Below are 12,506 nucleotides of genomic sequence, written 5' to 3'. Positions count from 1 at the left end.
TCTTATTCAACATAGCACTATAAGTTGCATGAACTGTAATAAGGTAAGAAGAAGAATTAAAAGGCACACCAATTGGAGAAAAGAAAATGAAACTGTCTCTATTTTTGGATAACATGATTATGCAGAAAATTCTAAGAAACCTACAAAAACACTCCTAGAACTAAAAGTTCAGTAAGACTGCAGAATACAGATCAGCTCACAAACATCAACTGAATTCCTATATTCTAACAATGAACAAATGGAAACCAAAATCAAAAACACAATATCATTTATAATTGCTTCAAAGAAAATGAAATATGTAAGTGTCAGTCTAATAAAGCAGTGACCTTTTTGGCACCAGGGGCCCATTTCATAGAAGACAACTTTTCCATGGACTGGCAGGAGGTGGAGTGGGGTGGATGGTTTGGGGATGAAACTGCTCCACCTCAGATCATCAGGCATTAGATTCTCATAAGGAACATGCAACCTTGATCCCTCGCATGAGCAGTTCACAACAGGGTTTGTGTTCCTATGAGAATCTAATGCCTCTGATCTGACAGGAGGTGGAGCTCAGGTGGTAATGCCTGTTCGCCCACCACTCACCTCTTGCTGTGTGGCCCAGTTCCCAACAGTCCACAGACCAGTACTGGTTTGTGGCCCCGGGGGTTGGAGACCCCAGTAATAAAGCATGTACAGAATCTGTATGAAGAAAGTTACAAAATATTGATTATAAAAAAGAAGACCTAAATACCTGGGGAGACACAATATGTTCACTGATTGGAAGGCTCAATATAGTAAACAAGTCAGTTCTCCCTAAATTGATCTGTAGGTTTAACAAAATTTTATCCAAAATCATCAGCATTTTTTGTAGACATAGAGAAACTTATTCTAAAATTTGTATGGGAAGGTAAAGGCTTTAAGAATAACCAAAACAATTTTGAAAAAGAATAATAAATCACTCTTTATGATTTTAAGGCTTACTATGTAGCTACAGTAATCAAGAAAGGGTGGTACCGGCAGCAGAATGGAAACATAGATCTATGGAACAGACTGAAGAACCCAGAAATATATCTACATTAACATGCCCAGTTGTTTTTGACAAAAGAAGGAAAACAATCTTATAAAGAAGAAGAGATTGTCTTTGCAATAAATAGTGTTGGAGCAATTGAATATCCGTAGGCAAAAACAAAAACAAAACCCTAACCTCACACTTTGTACAAATATTAACTCAAACTGGATCAGAGACTTAAATGTAAAGTTTAAAACCATAAAGCTTCTAGAAAAAAATAGTAGAAAATATTCAGACTTAGGACTAGGCAAATAGTTCTTAGACTTCATATCAAAGGAATAATCCATAAAAAGAAAGAGTTATACATCAGACTTCATAAAAATTGAAACCTTTGTTCTGTGAAACTTCCCACAAAAAGGATGATTAGACAATTTATAAACCGGAGAAAATATTTGCAAACCACACATCCTGCAAAGAACTTTTATCTAGAATATAAAGGTCTACACACTAACTAGTCATAGTGCAGAATCCACAAGTTAAAGGGCTTAGACTCACAAGACTGTCCTCATTTCAGACACCAGTCCTCACCAGTCCTGGGTCTCCAGGGTACCCATAACTGATGTCCAACTTGGCTACAAATTCAGGGGTTTCTATGACCTCCTTTCAGGTTTAATACTCTGCTAAAAACAACTAAAAAAAAAAAAACTCAGAAAAACATTTACTCATGTTTACCCATGATATAGTTTGGCTGTGTCCCCACCCAGATGCCATCTTGAGTTGTAGTTCCCATAATCCCCATGTGTCATGGGAGGAACACAGTGGGAGGTAATTGAATCATTGGGGCAGTTACCCCCATGCTGTTCTCATGATAGTGAGTGGGTTCTCCAGAGATCCGATTTATTTATTTATTTATTTTTAGATCGAGTTTCACTGTTGTTGCCTAGGCTGGAGTGCAGTGGCACAATCTCGACTCACTGCAACCTCCACCTCCCAGCTTCAAGCGATTCTCCTGCCTCAGTCTTCCTAAGTTGCTGGGATTACAGGCATGTACCACCACACCCAGCTAATTTTGCATTTTTAGTAGAGACAGGGTTTCTCCATGTTGGTCAGCTGGTCTCGAACTCCCAACCTCAGATGATCCGCCCGCCTCAGCCTCCCAAAGTGTTGGGATTACAGGCATCCACACCTGGATGATCTGATGGTTTTATAAAAGGCATTTGCCGCCCTTTGCTCTGCACTTCTTGCTGTTGCCATGTGAAGAAGGATGTGTTTGCTTCCCCTTCTGCCATGATTGTATGTTTCCTGGGGCCTCCCCAGCCATGCTGAACTGTGAATCAATTAAACCTCTTTCCTTTATAAATTACCCTGTCTCAGGTATGTCTTTATTAGCAGTATGAGAACGGACTAATACAATCAGCTAATTATAAAAGGTACAACTGAGGAACAGCCAAATGACATAGATGCATTAGGCAAGGTATAGGGAAAGAGGGGTGTGCAGAGCTTCCATACTCTTTCTGAGTGTATTACCCTCCCAGCACCTTGATTTGTTCACCAACCTGGAAGCTTCCTGAAATCTATGCTTTAGGAGTTTTTAATAGAGGTTTTATTGCACAGATATGATTGATTATACCATTGGTCATTGGTGATTGAACCCAGTCTCCAGCCCCTCTCCCCTTTCCAGAGGTCAGGGAGAGGGACTAAAAGTTTCAACCCTCATTACCATGGTTTGCTCTTTCTGGTTACCAGCCCCTGTCCTGAAGCTATCCAGGGACCCTGGCCACCAGTCATCTTACTAGCAAACAAAAGATACTTGCCACTCAGGACAGTAAAGTGTTTTATGAGCTGTATACCTGGAACCAAGGACAAAGATGAAATATATTTTTTATTAAACCACAATAAAGAATTCTCAAAAGTCAAAATTTAAAAATCAAACAATCCAGTTAGGGAATGGACAATAGACATGCCCTGACATTTTAACCAAAGAGGATACGCAGATGGGAAATACACACATGAAGAGATGCTCAACATCCTTAGCCATCAGAGAAAAGCACGTTAAAATCGCAACAGCATATCACTACAACACACCTATCAGAATGACTAAAACTAAAATTACTGACATCAAATGCTGGCAAGGATGTGGAGAAACTGATCATTCATACAGCTGGTAGGAACGTAATATAGCATGACGACTCTGGAAAATACGTTGGCATTTTTTTTATTTTAAACAGACTTACCTATGATCCACAAATTGCACTTTTGGCTATACATCCTAGGGAAATGAAAACTTATTTATTTTCCTACAGAAATCTGTATATGTTTAAAGCAGCTTTATTTGTAATAGCACAAAACTAGAACTACCAAATGTACTTCAGTGAGCAAATGCTTGAACAAACTGTAGTGCCGTATGCATTCTATGGACTACTACTCAGCAACAAAAAGTAATAAACTACTGATACACACAACTTGGATGAACCTTGAGGAAATTAAGCTGAGTGGAGAAAACCAATTACAAAAGGACACATAGTGCAAGAATTCATTCATATAACATTTGTGAAATAATGTAATTATAGAGATGGAGAACAGATTAGTGGTTGTCAGAGATTAGAGATGGAGGAGATGAAACAGTGTGGCTATAAAGTTGTAACATGAGGTAGTTTTGTGGTGATGATACCTTTAAGTATTTTGATGGTGGTGACAGTTACGCAAAGCTACACATGTGATAAAACTGCATAAAGCTATGCACACATGTAATAACTGAAATCTGAGATAGCTCTATGGATTGTACTGACGTCAATTTTCTGGTCCCAGTATTGCACCTGGTTTTGTAAGATGTTAACACTGTATATTTCTTGGTATCTTCCTGTAAATCTATAGTTATTTCAAAGTAAAAAGTTTAATTACAAAAAAGATACATAACTAATCTCCCATCATACCGCCTTTTCTAACTTTCACTAAAATGCCCATGAAGACAGAGAATAAAGATGAAGATTTACACCAATGAATCATCTGAGTATGTCCTAATCTCTCCTAACTATAAGACAAAAAAGTGTACACAGATTTTTCCTCCAGATTTCCCTAGATTTTGCTTAAGTTAAAAGAAATCAAGAAACAGGAGGAGGAGGGAGAAAAGGAAAAAAAGGAGGATAAAGAGAAGAAGCAGGAAGAGGAGGTAAGAGAGAGGGAACAAAAGAAAGAGAGTCAGGGGTGATGTCATGCCTGTAGTCCTAGCTACTCAGAAGGCTGAGGCAAGAAGATCCTGTGAGCCCAGGAGGTCAAGGCTTCAGTGAGCTATGACTGCACCACTGCATTCCAACCTCAGAAACAGAGTGAGACCATGTCTCAAGAAAAAAAAAAAAAAGAGGAGAGAAGACAAAACCACTTCATACCTGCCCACTGTCTGATGGCTAACTCAAAGATGAAGAACTTGTGCCAACAAGAAAGGGTTGCAGTAATTCCTCCATCTTCCATTAATGATCTAAAAGACAGTAGTGTTCTGTACTGTACCCTTTCCCTGATATCTTTATTTATCAGAGCAGAGATGCCAAATCCCAGAAAACAGTTGAGCAGGAAATAGAGAAAGAAATAAGCCTACATAAAATTCTGAAAATTAATTTTCTTGCAGATAAACTAATATACGTGGATTAGATATAAAAATAACCCTGGTAGCAGTATGCACAAGGATTTTACACACATTTTTAATCTAATCTAATCTAATCTTATCTTATCTTATCTTATCTTATCTTATCTTATCTTATCTTATCTTAGACGGGGTTGCTCTGTCACCTAGGCTGGATTGCAATTGTGCAATCTCGGCTCACTGCAACCTCTGCCTCCTGGGTTCAAGTGATTCTCCCGCCTCAGCCTCCCAAGTAGCTGAGACCACAGGTGTGTGCCCCCACACCCAGCTAATTTTTGTATTCTTTTAGTAGAGACAGGGTTTCACCGTGTTGGTCAGACTAGTTTCAAAATCCTGACCTCAGATGATCCACCCACCTCGGCCTCCCAAAGTGCTGGGATTATGGGCCGTGAGCCACTGCACCCAGCCTACACACATACTTTATGTTGACAAATTCTTTCTTTACTGGGACATTAGAAAATTACATGTCAAAGAATGCTTAAAGATATCCATTAATAGATTTTAACAGAGGCTATATAGCTTGCAAAATATGAAGGACAAAATAAAGAAAATGGTACATAAAGCGAAACTAAATCATTGAATAACAAGAACATATTTTTAAAGAGAAAACACTGAAATAACAGAATGATGAAAGAAATCAATTGTAACAACAAATATAAATAGACGAAGCCTCTGCATTAAGAAAAAGATTCACATAATGGAAAATAATAATAATAGATCCTACATCATTTTTTGTTTCACTTTGGTTTAGGTGTTTTCCTTACAAATAAATTAAAACATTGTTAAAGATTTGCAACATTACTGTCAAATAAGAAGTAAAATGTAAAAACAAATAGCATGAAATGAAACAAAGAACTTATTCTACATTGTCAAAGATCCAATAAAGATATAAATATCAGGCCGGGCGCGGTGGCTCAAGCCTGTAATCCCAGCACTTTGGGAGGCCCAGACGGGCGGATCACGAGGTCAGGAGATCGAGACCATCCTGGCTAACACGGTGAAACCCTGTCTCTACTAAAAAAATACAAAAAACTAGCCGGGCTACGTGGCGGGCGCCTGTAGTCCCAGCTACTGGGGAGGCTGAGGCAGGAGAATGGCTTAAACCCAGGAGGCGGAACTTGCAGTGAGCTGAGATCCGGCCACTGCACTCCAGCCTGGGCGGCAGAGTGAGACTCCGTCTCAAAAAAAAAAAATAAGAAGATATAAATATCATAAACCACTATGCACCAAATGAAAGACCAACGAAACATTATAAAGCAAAAACTATTACAACCACAATGAATAATAAAAACATACAAAGAGTGAAAATTTTAACTTATTACATGGAATAACTTAGATTCACTTAGAAAATTGGTGACATACTTAGCAGAATAGTTTCACAAGGAGGCGTACAAGACAGATCAGCCTTTACTCTAGACTGGTTTGGTCCTACTACGGAGTCCTTCTAAGTATTCTCCTCAACATCTCATATAGTATAAGATTTCTCCACCTCAGATGACAAAAACTTGAGAAATTTCTCGGTCTACGTGAACATCAGGAGTTTTTCTACCTGCTTCTTTCTGGTAGTTCTTTCCCTTGCCTCAGGTGGATTCCCCAAACGCATGCTCTGAAAACTCAAGGGAAACTCTCTGGAGGTAGCCGGAGCTCTTTCTCTGTGCCAATACTCTTTTTTCTAGCTCTTTGTGAATTCTGTCCGCTTTGATTTTCCCCAAATTCTCAACAAACTCTGTCTTCTCAATTGAGTGAGACTTGTAGCTTGGAATCTCTCTCTAGGGAATCAGTGGAGAAACCATAGGGTTTACTTCCTTTGTTTATCTTCTTTGAAAAATTACTGTTTATGCTCCCTGTTGTCCTATGTTTGAGAACCATCCTTTATAAATTTTGTCTGTATTTTTTTTAAGTAAGAGGGTAAATCTGTCCCTGTTGCTCCATCCAGGGACAGAAATCCATTAAAATAATTTTAACTTTAAAAAAGAATGAAAAATATAAAATAAAATACATGACCATGGAAAAATGAAAAGTGAGCTGGCAGAATTCACAGGAGAAATTAAAGATTTTAAATAAATAATTAGGAAAAGAAAAGCCACTTTAAAACCACAAAATCATGAATGGTACAATAATATGAAGGTCAAGATTTATAAAATCCTATTAAAATAAAATAGAAAACGACAAAAGAGAAATTAGAAAGGAGATAATACAGAAACATGACACAGTAGCTCAACATATGCATAATAGGTATTGCTAAATTTACAGAATTAATGAAACAGCAGATTATTTGACATTATAAAAGAAGAAAACCTTGTTAAAATAAGTGAAAATTTGAATTTGCTGATTAAAATGCACAATACCTCCTAGGTAAATAATTATGCTGAATAATCAACAGAAAGATGTATCTGAGAGCAGGATAACAATAACAAAAGTATTAATAATAATTTCACTAAACAGACATAACTTTTGGGCCAAAAAATACTACTAATAAAATAAAGTCATCTACTCAGCCTGAGAGAAAAACAATGGGTTTAATCTGACCTCCTACTTTTCCCATAACAACATTTAATGGTAGAGGAAAGTGGAGGAATATTTAGAAAATCCTAAAGAGAAGGAGAAAAGATTGAGCCAAAAATACAATGCCCAATCCATTCGTTTTATGTCTATGGTAACAGAAAGGCTTTCTTAATTTTGAACAGAATTGGGGAATAATGAAGCTTTAATGGGTTGTTCTTTGAAAACAAACCAAAAAAAAAAAAAAAACTTAATAAAAAATCTACTCAAGAAGGATTAAATCAAGAGAAAAAAATTCAAGGAAGAAAAATTCATGTTTGTAAAGTACTGGTAGTAACTAACTATTGGGTACTGTGTTCAGGACCTGGATGACAGGATCTTTCACACCCCAGATCTCAGCATCACACAATATACCCAGGTAACAAACCTGCACATGTACCTCTGAGTCTAAAATAAAAGTTGAAAAAAAAAAGAGAAAACTAGCTTTATTTTAAAGGTTTGCTTTGATATAACAGTGGTGTATAACTCAGTACAAACATTGAAGGTGAACAGAAAAACTCATGAATTTTGATTATAGGAACTGTGGAATATTCTACATATATCTGAAACTTATAGTTACTTGTTTTAGGATATCCATAATAAAACTCTTTCGTGTGGTTTTCTGGGTCATTGTTTTCAGGAATAAGCTTGGTGTATAATACTGAATGCTCTTGGAAGTTGGATCTGCATATTTTCTCTTTTATCTCTGTAAATTAAACAATATTAGGAACTATCTTCCATAAAACAGAAATTTAACAAATGTGTTATGACTATCTATAAAGATAATATGCTTTTAAAAAAGTACTGGTAGTGAACAATGAAAAATTAAAATATATAAAATAAGTTACATTTACTGTTGTACAACAAAATGAAAGTTTATAGACTTTGGCAATGTAACAGATATTTATTTTAAAAGGTGTTTGTTGGTAAAAAGTTTACATTTGCTAATATCCTTATCTTTAGAAGAAAGGTCAAAGGCTACTGTTTTAGTCTGTTCTCACACTGCTATAAAGATACTATCCAAGACTGGGTAACTTATAAAGAAAAGAGGTTTAATTCATTGTGCATATGTACCCTAGAACTTAAAGTATAACTAAAAAAAAAAAAAGAGGTTAAATTGACTCATAGTTCCACATGGCTGGGGAGGCCTCAGGAAACTTACAATCATGGCAGAAGGTGAAGGGGAAGCAAGGACCTTCTTTACTTGGTGGCAGGAGAGAGAAGTGAGGATGCAGGAAAAACTGCCATTTATAAAACCATCAGATCTCATAAGAATTCACTCACTGTCACGAGAACAGCATGGGGGAAACTGCCTCCATAATTCAACCACCTCCCTCCCTTGACATGTGGGGATTACAATTGGTGATAAGATTTGAGTGGAGACACAAAGCCAAACTATATCAGCTACTGAAAAAAGATGATAAATTAAAAAAAAAAAAAAAAAAACTGAAGATAAGCCACAGTCTAAGAGAAAATATTTGCAAAAGACCTATCTGATAAAGGATTGTGATTCAAAATACACAAAGAACCCTTAAAATTCAATAAGAAAATAAGCCACCCGACTGAAAAATAGGCCCCAAAGACTTCCCAGGTAGGGTAGATACCATGACCACAAGGGTAGTTTTTCCTACGGCAAGGCTTCTCTAGTCCACTGAAGACTTGCTGATCCCTGTGATTTCTCCAAATGTGGGAAACTCAGCTGCGTAATTTGTGGTAGTAGCATACTGTAGTCATGCTTTTCCCTGGTAAATGAAAGGAAAAAAAAATGAGCCAACAACCTGAACAGACACCTCAACAAAGAAGATATACAGATGGCAACTGAGCATATGAAAAGTACCTCACATATATGTCATTAAGGAACTGCAAATTGAAACAATGAGATCCAACTGCCTGCCCATTAGAATGGCCAAAATCCAAAACACTGATAATGCTACTGCTGTTGAGGATGTGGAAAAAGAACTCTTATTTATTGCTGGTGGGAATGCTGTAAATAATATTACAAAGACATGTGTACCTGTATGTTCACTGCAGCACTATTTATAATAGCAAAGACATAGAATCAATCTAGGTGCCCATCAATGATGGATTGGATTTTTTAAAACATAGTACACATACACTATGGAATACTATGCAGCTATGAAAAAGAACAAAATCATATCCTTTGCAGCAACATGGATGCAGCTGGAGGCCATTATCCTAAACAAATTAACATAGGAACTGAAAACCAAATACCACATGTTCTCACTTTTAAATGGGAGCTAACCATTGGCTGCCCATGGATAAAGATGGCAACAATAGACAGTGGGGAACACAAGAGGAGGGAGGGAGGGAAAGGGGCAAGGGCAAAGTTGAAATTTTTTAAAAAATTTTTTAAAAGGATATTTTTTGGTTCATGGAGTCCAGGGGTGGATCTAGCTTCAATCAGTGCTAACTCAGTGGCTCAAATGATGTCCTGAGAACCTGGTCTTTCTCTGTCTCTTTGCTCTGCTCTCTTAAAATACAGATTCCTAGGACCTAGCTGAGACATAATGAATCAGAATCCCCAGAATCTTTATTTAAAATAAAACAAAATAAAAAAACCTTCCCAGAAGAATGTCATACAGCTCTTATTGGTTAAATGTTTTATCCATGTATAGCAAGCTAGTTACAAGCTTCTTGCGGGCATAAACAACTTCTTTAGCATCCTAATCATATCTAAGATTGTACAAAGTGGACATAAAACAGATACTCTGAAAAGTCTGGTAGATCTGGGAATGCTGGAAGCCTCATTCATGCTGGCATCAAAAGGTATTTGAAAAAAAAATTCTGATAAGCTTTGGAAAAATCTGGGCTAGTGAAAATTGGATTTAAAGTTTTTTAAAAAACAACTATACCCAAAGGGTATTAGTGAATAAACTAGAGTTAATGAAGAGAAGAGCCTCACACAGTATTTCAAAGAACTCCATTCTTGACCCCACATTGTTCAAAATTCTTTTGAATCTGGACAAAAATATAGATAATAAATATCATATCTGCATCTGACAAAATCAGGAGATGGCACATAATAAAAATGTATTTCATAATGTTCTTAAATAGCATGGCCACCCAAACATTAGTTCAATTTTAGTATTGTTCCAGTATCCACATTATAAATATTTTTTGTATCTCTAGTGTTGGTGCCATTTTTCCCCTGGGCATCAACATTTTGGCTGCCAGCTCATCTGGACTTATATCTTTACAACTCTAAATCTGGTGGGAAGAAAAGCTTTTCTTTTCCAATAACTGGAAAAAAATTTCTGGCCTAATCTTTTTTAACAGAACAGCATAACATACTTGTGAAATACCATTCACAGGGGCCAAGGGGACGTGATGTTGATTGGCCAAGCCTGAGCTCCACAATCACCACTTGGGAGCTAGCAGTGGTGTCAGCCCCACCTGAGACACACATAGGCTAAGAATGGCAGCTGGGGTGGGAGGGTGGGGCTGTCCCCAAGAAAACTTGCACTAGAAAGTGGACTGGCTGCCGAGCTGCTAAATGATGGATTCAATAAGCCAGGGTCCCTGCTCTCCAGGAGCTTATGTGCCACTCAGGAAGATGTCTATGTGAACAGATACTTTCAGTATAAGGTGGAAAATGTTGGAATAAAGGTTTACAGGGTAGAGAGGCATGTAAATTCAGGCTAGGGGTCAAGATTGTATCTATGGAAGGTTCCAGGGAGAGACGAAGTCTGAGTCTAGAAAGATTCCTAAGTTTTTGTGGGTAGAGAAGTTGAGAATGATCTAAGGATGTTTCCAGGCAGTTAAACTATAAGACTTGATCCTGTTGAAGTTGGGAATCATGTCTTATCTTTGTCACTCTGGAATGCAACACACTGCCTGGCATGTAGTGGACACTCAGTAAATGTTTATAAATGTATTAATATTCCTTCATTAGTTCTCAACAAAAATCCCGTGGGGGATTTATAAGATGAGTATTTAACCTCATTATCCACAGAAGGAAATTGAGATAGAGAGATTAGGTCATTAAGATCACGGTGCTTGCCAATTATGGTGCCAAGATAACCCCCACAGAGACAGGGATGTATGCAGGTCAATCCAAACCAAAACCTAGTCATGAAGAAGGCCATAAATTCTAGCTTTATGTTATTAAAGCAGCAAAATGAGAAACAAAGTAAAGTCAAAGTCTTACTGTGGTTAGCAGTTCTTCTCACAAAGCCCAAAACACCAGATTTTCTTCTAATGATTTCAGATGTCAAGTGGTAAAAACTGATTTTACAATGTTCTTGAATAAATAAGTACTGGGGAAAAAAATGAGGAGGAAACATGTTTGTTTGGGTAAATTGCTAAGCAACACCACACATGCCAGAAACTCCTTTTGGATTTCCTTTCGAGGTGGAGACCGCGAAACCAACGGGTACTTCAGTTCGTGTCTGTTTCATTAGTTCACACTGGAAAATAAAAGCCAAACAGGCAATTCTAATAATACAAGAGTCAGAAGTGTGGAGGCCACTAATATTAAATTAGACTGAAGTGCTTAAGGTTGCCTTTTAAAACGGCCCATTCCAGAGTCCACGGTGGCACTGAGACTGAGGTGGGATTTGTGCAGCGTGTCCAGGAAGATCTAGCACACTGATGAAAAAAAAAAAAAAAAAAAAAACAGCAGCCAGGCCATGTTATCTATCCCACTTGATAGTTCCAGACCCTGCAGACGATGGAAGTTTGTAATGTGACAACAGGATTGTGGCAATGAGATGAAAAAAACTTGGTGCATGTCACTTATTTAATAATGGAAAACTTCTTATGAGAAGTAATGTCTGCAGATGGGTATTAAAGGAAGGAATTCTGTGGGTAGGGAGAGAAATTTACAGCCTCAGGGCCTGCGTGAGCAAAAGCTGGGCACTCTAAAGGGGAGAAACAAATTAACATAAAATCACAAAAGGGAACCTTAGTAAGCCAGAAGGAATGAATAAAGTATTTGAACAGGAAATACATGAGATGGCTGGTGCTGGGTTTATGAAACTTAAGATTGAAATTAATATTGAAACTCCAAAATGTAAGATTTAGGGTGCAATGAAACAAATGCTATTTAAGTGGTATTATACACAAATTGCTGTGAATTTTTAATGATTACATTTCTTGCAATACTTTGTAAAGAAAATTTTGGGTAAGCACACATATAACTCTAAATTATGTATGTGCAGACACATTTCCAATCAATTTGAATTCTTTTAAGGGTGAGGATATAGTTTCAGGAAGAAGATTCCAGATTTTGTTTTAAATAGGAACTGACACTATAGAAAGAAAAGAAAAAGGCCTATTTATGATATCATTAACTATAGATAGTCTGTATTCCTTAATATG

Source organism: Rhinopithecus bieti, unplaced genomic scaffold (assembly GCF_001698545.2).
Source record: "Rhinopithecus bieti isolate Rb0 unplaced genomic scaffold, ASM169854v2 scaffold_28300, whole genome shotgun sequence".
Lineage (NCBI taxonomy): Eukaryota > Metazoa > Chordata > Mammalia > Primates > Cercopithecidae > Rhinopithecus > Rhinopithecus bieti.
Note: the sequence above shows the minus strand (reverse complement) of the source record.